General features: G+C 46.1%; 1 pseudogene; it reads right to left on the reverse strand.

Moving 5' to 3' along the window:
• The window catches only part of LOC141128939 (cytosolic phospholipase A2 gamma-like), a 99,827-nt pseudogene that overhangs the window by 12,523 nt on the left and 73,727 nt on the right, over positions 1-13,577 (reverse strand).

Raw genomic sequence — 13,577 nt, forward strand, 5'->3', positions numbered from 1 at the left:
TGTATATACATACCTTCATAGTGGGTTTTTTTTTTTTTATTTAAGAATATGTAAGCCTCTATGTATATGTATAGAGACCATTTCCATTCTCCCCACTGGGTGGCAGCACCACCAAGGCACATAAAAAGGCTGTTCACAGCCTATACAATTAAAGGAGCGCGCTACAGACATCGCCCTAGTGCACATGCTCAGAAACACGTTGCAATTGTCTGTGACGCCATCACACCACATGCTGTGTTCCAGTGCTTCCCTGCAATCCACCAGCTGCTCTCCAAGCCTCGCTTAGGACTTCCCTGCAATCCACCAGCCGCTCTCCAAGCCTCGCTTAGGACTTCCCTGCAATCCACCAGCCGCTCTCCAAGCCTCGCTTAGGACTTCCCTGCAATCCACCAGCTGCTCTCCAAGCCTCGCTTAGGACTTCCCTGCAATCCACCAGCCGCTCTCCAAGCCTCGCTTAGGACTTCCCTGCAATCCACCAGCCGCTCTCCAAACCTCGCTTAGGACTTCCCTGCAATCCACCAGCCGCTCTCCAAGCCTCGCTTAGGACTTCCCTGCAATCCACCAGCTGCTCTCCAAGCCTCGCTTAGGACTTCCCTGCAATCCACCAGCCGCTCTCCAAACCTCGCTTAGGACTTCCCTGCAATCCACCAGCCGCTCTCCAAGCCTCGCTTAGGACTTCCCTGCAATCCACCAGCTGCTCTCCAAGCCTCGCTTAGGACTTCCCTGCAATCCACCAGCCGCTCTCCAAGTCTCGCTTTGGACTCTACACACATGCTGGAAGATTCCTGCTGGTCAGGACGCCGGCCATGAGAAGGATTCACAGGATGTGACCCTCTGCTGGAAGCTGTGATGGAGATTGGTGTAACCAGACTAACCTGTGCCTGAGTAATGAAACCCAAATGTGAGTGTTTTTGATGCACTTTGTCAATTAAAACTATACAGCCTTAACTAAGAGGCGCCTGCTTCCTGTTTTCTCTCTAATTGATTATGGAGGAGTGGGCTGCCAGTCAGGATGTGGCCCAGAAATTGATTGACAGCATGCCGGGGGAATTGCAGAGGTCTTGAAAAAGGGTCAACACTGCAAATATTAACCCTTTGCATAAACCTAATGTAACGGTCAATAAAAGCCTTTGGCACTTATGAAATGCATGTAATTATACTTTAGTATATTTTAGTAACATAACATCTGACAAAAAAAAAAAAAAAAAAAAAAAAAACCACTAACAAACAGAGGCAGCAGACTTTGTGGAAGAGTAATATTGGTGTCAGTCTGAAAACTTTTGGCCATGGCTGACCATTTGTGGGAGTAATAAGCAAGTGGTTGTCCAACAAAAAAAAAGGCATAGAGTGCTGGCACTGACAAACATGTGGCAATGCAAAAAAAAAAAAAAAAACAACCCCCACACACACACACACCACAAAAACAAAATGCATGAGCTCCCCAAGAAAATCCATTTTCAAAGAGTGTTCCGCCTCCTGAACCATACCAGGCCACGTGCACTTAACACGAGTATCCCCCTCCCCCCAGGCAAAACATTCTCATGTTGATGACAAGGGCCTCTTCTACCCCCCCCCCCCCCAACCTTGGCTGGTGGTTGTGGGGGTGGGCTTTTTGGAATCTGGAAGCCCCCCTTTAAAAAAAAAAAAAAAAAAAGGGTCATTTCACCTTTTGGAGCATGTACACATTACACCCATATTTAGAGTGCACCCCCCGATCTCCCCTCTACCCCTTATGACAGCAGGTGGGTGTTTCTTTCTCCTCACCCCACTGTCATCTTTTCAAAAATGGCGCAGCTCCTCCAAGCCACATCATTCAGAGGAATCTACAGCCCCATCTTCCACCGTGGCAGACGGAGTACTTCTCAATGAACTGCAAGGGTGCTGATGAGCATGAAAGTCGCCAAAAAGGTTTTCTACCACTTCTAACCCAAGCCAATTCTGGCACTCCTCTCCTACATGTAAAAAGCATCATTTGTTTGCTAAATTTTTTTATAACCCCAAACATTATATATGCTTTTTATAGCAGAGATTCTAGGGAATAAAAAGGCGGTCATTGCAACTTTTAATGTCATGCAGTATTTGCGCAGAAATTTTTCAAAACACTTTTGGGAAAAAAAAAAAAAAAACTAAAGTTAGCCCAATTTCTTTGTATAATGTGAAAGATGTTACGCTGAGTAAATAGATACCCTACATGTCACTCTTTAAAATTGGGCACACTCATGGAATGACGCCAAACTTTGGTACTTAACCTCCATAGGTGACATTTAATTTTTTTACAGGTTACCCGTTTAATTCTAGCACTAACCCTCTGTAAATCTACTTTCATTTCAATGCTCGCGGCAAGAGTGGTTTGAACGCCGTTTACATATGCGGTGTGCAACGTATGTACGCGTTCTCTTCTGTGTGTGAGGGAATGAAGCGCTTTAAATTTTTTTTTTTTTTTTTTTTTTTTTTTTTTTTTTACACTCTTGAAAATTCCCATTACAAAAAATGTAAAGATCCCTTGTAATAGGAATAGTGCATGACAGGTCCTCTTTACAGCAAGATCTGGGGTCTACAAGACCTCCCATCTCTCCACTAGAGGAAAAAAAAAAAAAAAAAAAAAAGAAGATTTCAGGCTTTCCAGTTAAAAATACAGGAGTGTTTACATCTGCCAAGGCCAGAAGTGACAATGTTGCGCCCGGCCTCCAAAAGTCAGAGCTTGCCATCTGGTCCTTGATCAGCTTTATGGCAAACGGCCACTGCCAGCCAATTCATTCTCTGGATGGGCGAGCCTGTAGAAGCACCAGAGGGTGGCGGGAGGGTGGGGTGTAAAAAAAACGGAGTTACTTACCAGTAACATCCTTTTCCAGGAATCTTTCAGGACAGCACCATAGAGAGACACCGGCTCCTCCCCTCTTAGGAAACACCGCCTTCCAATTCAATATTTAAATCTCATCCTCCCAACGGCCCCTCAGTTCTTCACGAGTTCCTCCGGCCAGCTGGGGAGACACAAGAATACGTCATACAAATCTTTATCTTACCTGACGTTCTCATGCGATGAGTTCTCATAGATAAACAATAACCTGGGTGGGTACTAGTGCTGTCCTGAAAGATTCCTGGAAAAGGATGTTACCGGTAAGTAACTCCGTTTTTCCCCATTCATCTTTCAGGGCAGCACCATAGAGAGGATAAGCGAGCACCTTACCTTAGGGAGGGACTACTGCTTGCAGCACCTTACGCCCAAAGGCTTGGTCTTTGGCTGACAGCAGGTCCAATCTGTAATGCTTCACAAACGTGGAAAAACTGGACCACGTTGCTGCTCTACAGATCTGCTCCGGAGAAGCACCAGCCCACTCTGCTTGAGAAGTTGCCACTGCCCTGGTGGAATGTGCTTTAATACCCTCCGGGGGCTCCAAACCCCCGATTACATAGGCCTGGCTAATTGCCAACCTTAACCATCTGGCTATTGATCGTTTAGAGGCTTTGAACCCTTTCCTAGCCCCTGAAAATACAAAACAAAGAATCGGATTTCCTAAACTGTTTTGTACTAAGTACTGAAGGACGCACCTTCTAACGTCCAGTTTGTGAAAAATATGCTCCTGTTCCCTCACAGGATTCGAACAGAAGGTAGGTAAAATAATTTCTTGCCCCCTATGAAAACTAGAGGCCACTTTTGGCAAAAAGGCCGGACCCATCTTAAAAATCAAACGGTCCGGAAAAACCTGAAAAAAAGGCGCCCTAATAGAAAGTGCTTCGAGTTCTCTCACTCTCCTTGCTGTGGTGATCGCCACCAAAAACACCGTTTTGAGGGTGATCAACTTTAAAGGTACAGGATTCCAATGGCTCAAAAGGATCCCTTGTAAGAGTCTGTAACACTAAAGAAAGATCCCACACTGGGAATGGGGAAATTTTAACTGGCCTTTGTCTGCCTAAAGCTCTAAAAAACCTAGCTACCCAAGGGTCTATAGCCAACGGCTTTTCCAGGAATACGCTTAGTGCCGATACCTGTCCTTTCAAGGTGCTAAGGGCTAATCCTTTGTCCGCTCCTGCCTGCAGAAATTCTAATACTGCTACAGAACTTCGTACATCGAAGGAGCTTTCTGTGCACCAACTATTAAAGCGTTTCCACACCTTTAGGTAAATGGCTTGCGTCTCTCTTTTCCTGCAATTTAGGAGAGTTGTCACTAGCCGATCCGAGAAACCTTTGCCCTTCAGCAATTCTTCCTCAGTAGCCACGCTGCGAGGTTCCATCGCTCCACCTGAGGGCAACAGATTGGACCCTGAGAGAGAAGATCCTCCCGGATAGGCAGAATCCAGGGAGGTTCCACGGTCAGACTCTTCAAGAGAGAGAACCATGGCCTCCTTGGCCAGTGTGGTGCTATCAGAATGAGGGTTGTGTGTTCTGACCGAAATTTTCTCAGAACTGCTGGAATCATTACAGGAGGGGGGAAGGCATAACACTTTGAGAAACGCCAGCTCTGAGCTAGTGCATCCACCCCGGCTGCTCCGTCCCATCTGTTTAGGGAAAAGAACAGACGAGCTTTTGTATTCGCCTTTGAGGCGAAGAGATCCACAGAGGGGACCCCCCACTTCCGATTAATCATCTCGAAGATGTCCTGGTTCAAGACCCAGTCGCCTTCCTTCAGCATTTTTCTGCTCAAAAAATCTGCCACTTGGTTCTGCTCCCCCTTCAGATGTATTGCAGAAAGAGAGAGAATGCTCCCTTCGGCCCACCTGAGGATGGATTCTGCCAGACCCCACAAGGATCTGCTCCTGGTTCCCCCTTGCCTATTGATGTAGGTCACTGCTGATGAGTTGTCCGAACGGACCCTCACATGCTGCCCCAGGAGTTCTCTCTGAAAAGCTCTGAGAGCCAACTCTATTGCTCTCAGTTCCCTCCAGTTCGAGGACTTTTTTGCGTCCTTTTTCCCAGGTGCCTTGCATCATCTTGGAATCTAGGTGTGCTCCCCACCCTGTGCCGCTCGCATTGGTCGTAACCGTTCTGGACACTGGAAGGACCCACTCCAGACCCTGTGAGAGATTGGACCCTTTCCTCCACCACCAGAGGGACCTCTTGACCTGACTTGGCACAGATATAAAGGGAGTCCAAAGGTGCTGGACTGTGGTCCCAGACACTCAGAATAAACAGCTGTAGGGGGCGAAAATGCAGCCCTGCCCACTGAACTGCTGGAAGCGTGGACGTCAGTAAGCCCAATGCTGACATTGCTTTTCTTACTGAGATCTGACTGCTGCCCTGGAGCAGTAATATTGCTCTGTCCACCTTCTGGATTTTTTCTACTGGAAGGAACACTTTTTGTTTTGTCGAATCCAATGCATAGCCCAGGAAGGTGACCTTTTGGGCCGGAACCAAACTGGATTTTTCCAGGTTCAAGAGCCACCCCAAGCTTTCTAAGCTGTCTCTTGCTACCTGAAGATCCTGGGACAACTGCTCCGGGGAAGGAGCAAACAGTAGTAGGTCGTCTAGGTATGCGACTACCGAGATGCCTCTGAGCTGCAAGAAAGCCAGGACCTCCACCATCACTTTGGTGAAGATGCGGGGGGGGGAAGAGGATAGTCCAAAGGGGAGTGCTTTGAACTGTAGATGAAACGTTCCTTCCCCAGTTTTCACCGCCAGTCTGAGAAACCTCTGGTAACTTTCTGCGACTGGAATGTGCAGATAAGCGTCCTTTAAGTCTATTGACGCCATGAAGCAATTTGGGGGAAGAAGCGCTTTCACCGAATAGATAGAATCCATCCGGAATTTCCTGTAGGTAATTGAGACATTCAGAGGCTTCAGATTCATGATAAGCCTGAATTTTCCCGAAGGCTTGCGGACCACAAAAATGTGGGAGTAAAAGCCTCTGCCTGTCTCCTCTACAGGAACCCTCACTATCACCTCTTGTTCCTCTAACTCCTGTAGGGAGGATAGAAGAGCTGACGATTTCTCTGCACACTTTGGCAGCTCGGTGACCAGAAGTCTGTGCTGAGGAGGTTCCGAGAACTCTAGCTGGTAACCTCTTCTTATGATCCCTAACACAAACTGGTTGGAGGTGATCATCTCCCATTGTGGGAGGAAGGCCCCCCAATCTTCCTCCCACCGTGGTTACCCCGTCATTGGGTCTTCTTGGGCTGTTCAGGAGGGCGAAAAATCGCCCCTCCCCGCCCCTTGCCCTTCTGCCCCCAAGCTTTTTTCTGCCGCTCTCCTTTTGGGGCTTCGAACTTTCTGAGGGGGAAACTTTTTTAGCCTGCTCCCCAAATTTCTTTTTAATGGGAAAGGCCTTTTTCTTATCGGCCGCCCGGTCCAAAACGGTCTCTAACCCTGGGTCAAACAAGAGATCCCCTGTGAGAGGAATTCCACAGAGTTTAACTTTAGACGCGCTGTCTCTTAAGCCATAGGGCCCTTCGAGCCGAATTAGTGAGGGCTGAAGACCTTGCGGACATGCGCACTGATTCAGCGGAAGCGTCCGCAATATACGCTACACCCTTAAGTAGCATGGGGAAGGAAGCCAAAATAGTTTCTTTTGGCGTTCCTGCCTCAATGTGCGCTTTTATCTGAGTAAGCCAATATTCCATGTTGCGGGCCACTACTGTGACCGCCATGGCAGGCTTAAGGTTTCCCTGTGATGAATCCCAAGACTTCTTTAAGAGAGTCCATCCTGTCCATGGGGTCTGCAAGAACCCCCATGTCCTCGAAGGCCAGATTTGTTTGCCTGGAAACCTGAGAAAAAGCAGCATCCAGCCTAGGGGTCTTATTCCAGACTAGAGACTCCCCTTCTGAAAAAGGAAACCTTCGCTTCAAAGCCCTTGAAAAGAAAGGTTTTCTCTCAGGATCTTTCCATTCATTCTTTATGGCCTCAACCAATACATCATGGACTGGGAAATCCTTCCTTTTTTGTTCCCCAAGACCTTTGTACATTTGGTCATGGAGTGATAACACCTTCTTTTCTTCCTGAATCCCCAAAGTGGTGTGAATAGCTCCCAAGAGCTCCTCCACTTCGTCCAGGGAAAGCTTATAGCAAGAGGTTCTTGTGGATTCCCCATCCACCTCCTCCACATCCGATTCCCTTTGAGAATCTGAAGCGGTGCTATCTGGCTCCTCCTCAATTTCCACTCTGGAGCCCCCTGGTCTCTCTCCACTAACAGAGGGAGTATCCACTGGGCTAGGTGTAACACTCTGCTGCACTGGTAAAGGACTGCTTTGGGCTTGCGGCAACTGGAAGCTAGAAAAGAGTGCTTTAAAGGACTGAAAGGTGCTAGAAAGCTCCTTGATGGATGCAGCAAGATCTGTACCCTGTTCTGCTGCCTGTTCCCTGACTAATCCATCAATGCACTCCTTGCAAAGTGCCTTGGTCCAGGATTCCCCCATACTAACTCTACAAGAGGGGCATTTTTTCTTTGAACCATGAGGTGACTTGCTTTTCTCTGTGGCTTTCTGAAAAAGAAAGAGAGAGTCGCCATAAATGCCCAATCCCACCAGTGCTTTACAGAGGACCACCAGGAGTGTCCCCCCCAGGACCAACCACCACCAAGGTCCCAGACACACTCCCCTTCCCCCCCGACCACCACTGAGGGGAGAACACCCGTGAAGCTATCAGGATTTAGGTAAGGGAACACCACCCCAGGTTTCCACTTACCTTAGCATGGCTGGTGCTACTGTCTCCTGGAGCAGTTCTAGAGACCTGTCTCCGACATGTCCGCTGAGGATGGTGGTCGATCGCTTCCCCCGACAGCTGACTCTACAGCAAACGAGAGGGTCGCACCAGCCGAACGCTCGGTCCGTTTTCTTTCCCCGCGTCCGGAACCGGAAGATGCGGAATCGTCGGAAATGCCCGCCCTCGCCGGAACTGACATCACCCGTCATCCGACCCGGCCATAGAGCTTCAAACACTGGCTGCTTGAACAAGCAGGAGAGACTCAGGCACTTCCCACAGAGCCCCCCTGGGCAGAAGAAACACGGACCTCCTCAGCTGTCTTTCCCCAAGAGAGGTGCAGGTGCGCCAATTCAGTTTTTTAAAAACAGGCAAGTATGGCTTCCCCAGCCTTTACCTAACTGAATAAAAAAATAGTAGAGGGAAAAAGCTAGAGAGACCCGACTCCCCCTCTTCCTCAGACAGAATCTTTGGCATTAGCCTCCCTGACTGATCCGCCACGGTTCCCAAGCAGTGTCTCCCCACCGGAGGAAACCCCTGAACTGAGGGGCCGTTGGGAGGATGAGATTTAAATATTGAATTGGAAGGCGGTGTTTCCTAAGAGGGGAGGAGCCGGTGTCTCTCTCTATGGTGCTGTCCTGAAAGATGAATGGGGAAAAATAAATAAAATCAAGCGGCTGAGCAGCTGCCATGATTGTGTTTTTACTGTGCAGGGAATCGCTGGAAAAAAGATATCCAAATGATACCTGCAGCTGCAGGCAGCAGATATCTCCACTCAAAGTCCAGGACATCATATGACGAACTTGAGTGGAGAAGTGGTTAAGTTTTTCTTACAGTGACTGTAATCTCCCTATTGTGCTTTCATGTTGATAACAATGTGTTTTGTAGAGATGAGCCAACGGTTTGGTGTAAACTTAGGTTGGGACCGACCTTTGGCTGTTCGAGCCTTACTATAAACAAAAAGGGGCGGGGACAGCAGCGACATCTCTGCCCATATATTGGCACTAACCATACATGGTCAATAAGGTCACCACCTTGGGTGAGCAATTGTATTTGCCGATCAGGGTATTTTTGCCAAGTTAGTGGGCATCATAAGCGTGATGAATTTACAAGGACACTTTTTTGTGGGGGTGGGGGGGAGTTTGGGTGTCCATTTGAGAGTCTTGTGAATGAGTAGAGTTATTTGTTCATGTGGGGGGGGGGGGTCCCTGGAGGCCCCTTATTAAAAAGGCTGCTTCCAGATTCTGATAAGCACCCTCAGAGCCCCACAAACACCGGCCCAGGGTTGTGGGAAAGAGGCTCTTGTCTTTAACAAGAGATCCTCACGTTGTTGAAGGCGTGTGTGCCGGGGTATGGTTCAGGTAAGAGGGGATGCCAGGCAGCATGCTCAGATTAAGGGTAAGGGTAAGGTGTGGATTTCCTGGGAGGATATCACTTTTTTGTACGATGTACCCACTTAAAATCCCATCCAGACTCAAGGGTCACATGCAGTATGCATTTGAGGGGACACTTTAAATCGATGTCAGCAAGGAAATGCAATTTTACTGACAATGTTAAATCCTTCTTTTCCTCTTTAAATATCAGCACTGCTGCAGCATTTTCTGTACATCACAGAATTGTGCCTTCATAGGCAGGATTTTTACATTTTCATGCCTATTAGCTGAGAAAATTGGAATTTTTAACTTGACAGTTTGGACTCCAGTGGCAGCTGGTGCTCAATTGTTTGAGGGGACAAAACAAACCTGACCCCTCATTTGATCAGTCCCTGCTTCGCTCACCCATCCACCAGCCCCACACTTAACCCATCTGGGTTGCAGCTCCACCCCTGCATCTCCTCTTAAGTCCCAGGTTTGGTTCGCAGCAGAACATGCGAACAGGCAAAAAATTTGTTTATACACCATTAAAGTCTATGGGACACGAATATGGAAAATCAAAAAGTGCTAATTTTTAAGGCTTATATGCTTGATCTGGTCATAAAAAGCGTTTGGGGACCAGGGTCCTGCTCCAGGGAACATGCATCAATGCAAAAAAAAAAAAAAAAAAAAAAGCCGTTTTCAGGAGCAGTGATTTTAATAATGCTTAAAGTGCCTGTAAAGTGGCGCATGTTTCCCATGTTTAGAGCAGTCCGAGAGCAAAATGATAACGGAAAGAAAAAAAGTCATTTAAAAGTACTCGCGGCTATAATGAATTGTTGGTATTGGCAATACACAGTCATGAATATTAAGGGGAACCCTGAATCAAAATTAAAAAATAAATAAATTCCGTGGGGTCCCCCCCAAATTCCATACCAGGCCCTTGAGGTCTGGTATGGATTTTAAGGGGAACCCCATGCCAAAATTTAAAAAAATGGCATGTGGGTCCCCCAAAAATCCATACCAGATCCGTATCCAAGCTCGCAACCTGGCAGGCCGCAGGAAAAGAGGGGGACGAGAGAGTGCCCCCCCTCCTGAACCATACCAGGCCACATGCCCTCAACATGGGGAGGGTGCTTTAGGGTAGTGGCCCCCCAAAGCACCTTGTCCCCATGTTGATGGGGGACAAGGGCCTCATCCCTACAACGCTTGCCTGGTGGTTCACAGGGGCTTATCAGAATCTGGACCCCCAGATCCCGACCTCCCCCCCTGTGTGAAGTGTTAACGGGGTACAAATGTACACCTACCATTTCACAAAAAAAAAAAAAAAAAAAAAAAAAGGCACGCCACCAACGATCTGCCTCCATGGGAGGCACACGCCGTAATGACCGGCCTCTCAGGTGACAGTTTTATAACTGAGGGTGGGGCCACATGGTGATGTCGCCAGGTGACTCCATACCCCTGATGCATGGGGACATCCCTATGGCTACCCTGTAGCATCAGAGGGGGCTGGGTCACTTTGGGGGCTATTCCTAAGCATTCACCCCATTTTTTGGGGGGGGGAATCACCATGCCATTTTTTTATTTTGCCGTGGGGTTCCCCTTAATATTCATACCAGACCTGAAGGGCCTGGTGATGGAATGTGGGGGAATCCCATGCTGTTTTTTTCCCCAATGACTTAAGTGCATTGCTGGGACCGACAATTCATTATAGCCGCGAGTACTTTTAAATGACTTTTTCCCCTTTAGAAATGTCATTTTGTGCAGGGACTGTTCGAAACATGGGAAAAATGCGCCACTTTACAGGCAAACTATAGACACCCCCCCGGGTACAAAATTTAAAGAAATATTTCACTTTATGCATTAAAATCACTGCTCCCAAAAAAAGGCCGTTTAAACTTTTTTGTATTGAAACATGACCCCTGGGGCAGGACCCGGGTGCCCAAACACTTTTTATGACAATAACTTGCATATAAGCCTTTAAAATTAGCACTTTTGATTCCCATAGACTTTAACGGTGTTTGCGTGCGCGAACAAATTTTTTGCATGTTCTGAATGCAAACCGAACCGGGGTGTTCGGCCCATCCCTACTTCTGAAGGGGATTAGCTCAGATATACAGAAGACAGGATGGAGATGGCTCCCCCCTGCATCTCCTCCCGTGTCCCGGCGGTCACTTCTCCTGGCCTATCGGGTTTCAGGATTCCCAGCCAATCCTGTCTCAGGACCTGCTCCTTGATTGGCCGGGAGAAGCATGAAGATATTTAGCAAACATTAAAGCTAAAGTGGGTGAGCCCACCCTTATTGAAGCCAATAAATGCCTCAGGCTTTAAGTTCTTCAAAACACACACACGCTTCTGGCGCCCTGCATGGAGATTAGGGGGTCGGGCGCATGGATTAGGGGGCAGCGCCCCTTATGAGCGGCTGCCACTTATGGGCTCCCATTGATTTCAGTGGTTTGGGTTCAACATTTCTTTGACATTCTCTGAACACTTGAACTGAGCCCGGGGCAATTCAGTTCATCCCCAATTATGTCATCACTTTTGTGTTTTTTCAATCACTTTTATATCTGCTGTTGGCGAGTTACACAGCAGAAAGAGGAATCGGCACCACAGAAATACCTGGACAATTGTGGATCCCAATTAAGAATGCTGCTGCTCAATCCTAGTAAAATAGTAGTGAAAAAAAAAAAAAAAAAATCAATTTGCAGCGCAAATCTATGAAATATGAAACTACTGTGTGGACGATTTCCAAATATGTATTCTACGACAGATGGACTTTTTATGGTTCTAAAATACCCAGCCCCCCACTAGAACACACCACCCCATTATATGGGTGAAATTATCCTAAATTATGTAATTGATCAGATGAAAAAAAATCAAAATGCAAATTCTCTATAATATGTCTAAATAGTAATATAAGTGACTGCTTATTTACTAAATATAAACACGTCTGAGCGGGAAGACGGTTCAACACCAAATGACAATTCTCAAACAAATAAAACTGGAGAATGGCAAGTTGCATCGAATGACCATAAAATTTGGTTACCTGGAATGGATCTCCTGCACTGAAGTCAAAAGATAAAATCAGATCTACTTTGCGATGAGGAGGCAACACTAACGGGTACGGAGTATTAATTTCCAAACCAGCATCGATTAGATGGATGCGATCTTTTTTAAGGAGGTCGCTGTTTTTTAGGATTTTATCTGGGAAATAAATCAAATATATTACACACAAAAACCCACCACACACTTTTACAAATATTCTCAGGAAATAAATTCTCAGGTGCCTGGCCTCCAGAATAAAACAGGTAAAACTGTATACTTAACTCACAAACCTTGTGAAAGTCAGTTGCAAGTTTTTCAAATGTACAAAATGTTATTAAAGTGTCAAACAGGCTTTTAATGCAGAAGAGGAGTCCATTTATAATAAAACCTTTGTTGTGTGAATAGGACAAAAAAACATTGGCACAATTAGGATGAAACATTCCCACCCTTCCTCTATTATGTGTGGTTGCTGTATCAGCACCATCTAGTTTTCACAATGCATTTTGGTTTGCTGACCCAGAGATTTCCGGGGGGGGGGGGGGAGGAAGAAGAGGCATTATGGCCACTAGGTGGCACTGACAATATAGGAACACCACAGAGAAATGAGGGAAAAAACAAAAAAAAAAAAAAAAAAAAACCCCACAAAACAACAAAACAAAAACGTAACATTCAAACTAGCAAGTTATAGATATTGGAATTTCCTTTCAAATTTGTCTGTTCGCGAACGTAATGAATACAAATTTAACATTTATCTGAAGTTACGAATTATCCGAAATAACGAATGCTACATCTATACAAATACTAAAAAGATATATTGTTAATTGTTAGATCGTTACGTGCCCTTAGTTTAGATATGCATTCATTATTTCAGATAATGCATAATCTCAGAAAAATTCATATTCGTTACCTTCACTAACAGCCAAATTCGAAAGGAAATTCCAATACCTATAATTTAATATTTGTTAGTATGTTCAGATTTTCCATTCTTATTTTTGGATTTTCAAGTTTCTAAAAATTTTTGAAATTTCACCAATTTCGAACTTCTGAAAATTTGAAACTCAATTTTGGAAATTGAAAAATTCAGAACTAAACAAATTGCACGGGTCCATCCTGTATATGTGAAGGTTGGCCAGATCCACAGAGTGAAACTTTTATACATAGAGCCTTTAGTCTCTTGCCTAAAAATATTCTTAACTGCTTGTTTGTGTACACACATTTCTACACCTGTGATTAGATCTTAGCCTGGCCAATAAAGATGGCTGAAAATCCAGAGCCCAGTAGAAGCCGGTCAATGAGATCAGCAGCCAGTGTGGGAGCTCCTGGATGCCACATCTCTGGAGTGGAAATTTTTGTCTCGATTTTGGGTACAAGGCAGCTTTAAAACTGGGAGCCAGAGAAGCAAATTGCTTGAGGGCATATTCATTTCCTACATCCTTGGCTGGGCATCTTGGGTAGGATGCATTTTACTGTTAGCTGGAATTGTCTTTTTGGAAATCTGTCCTTGTTCTTAGCAATAGGCTTTAATTTTCTGCAGCCTCCAACACATACT

Source organism: Aquarana catesbeiana, linkage group LG01, assembly GCF_042186555.1.
Source record: "Aquarana catesbeiana isolate 2022-GZ linkage group LG01, ASM4218655v1, whole genome shotgun sequence".
NCBI classification, from domain to species: Eukaryota; Metazoa; Chordata; class Amphibia; order Anura; family Ranidae; genus Aquarana; species Aquarana catesbeiana.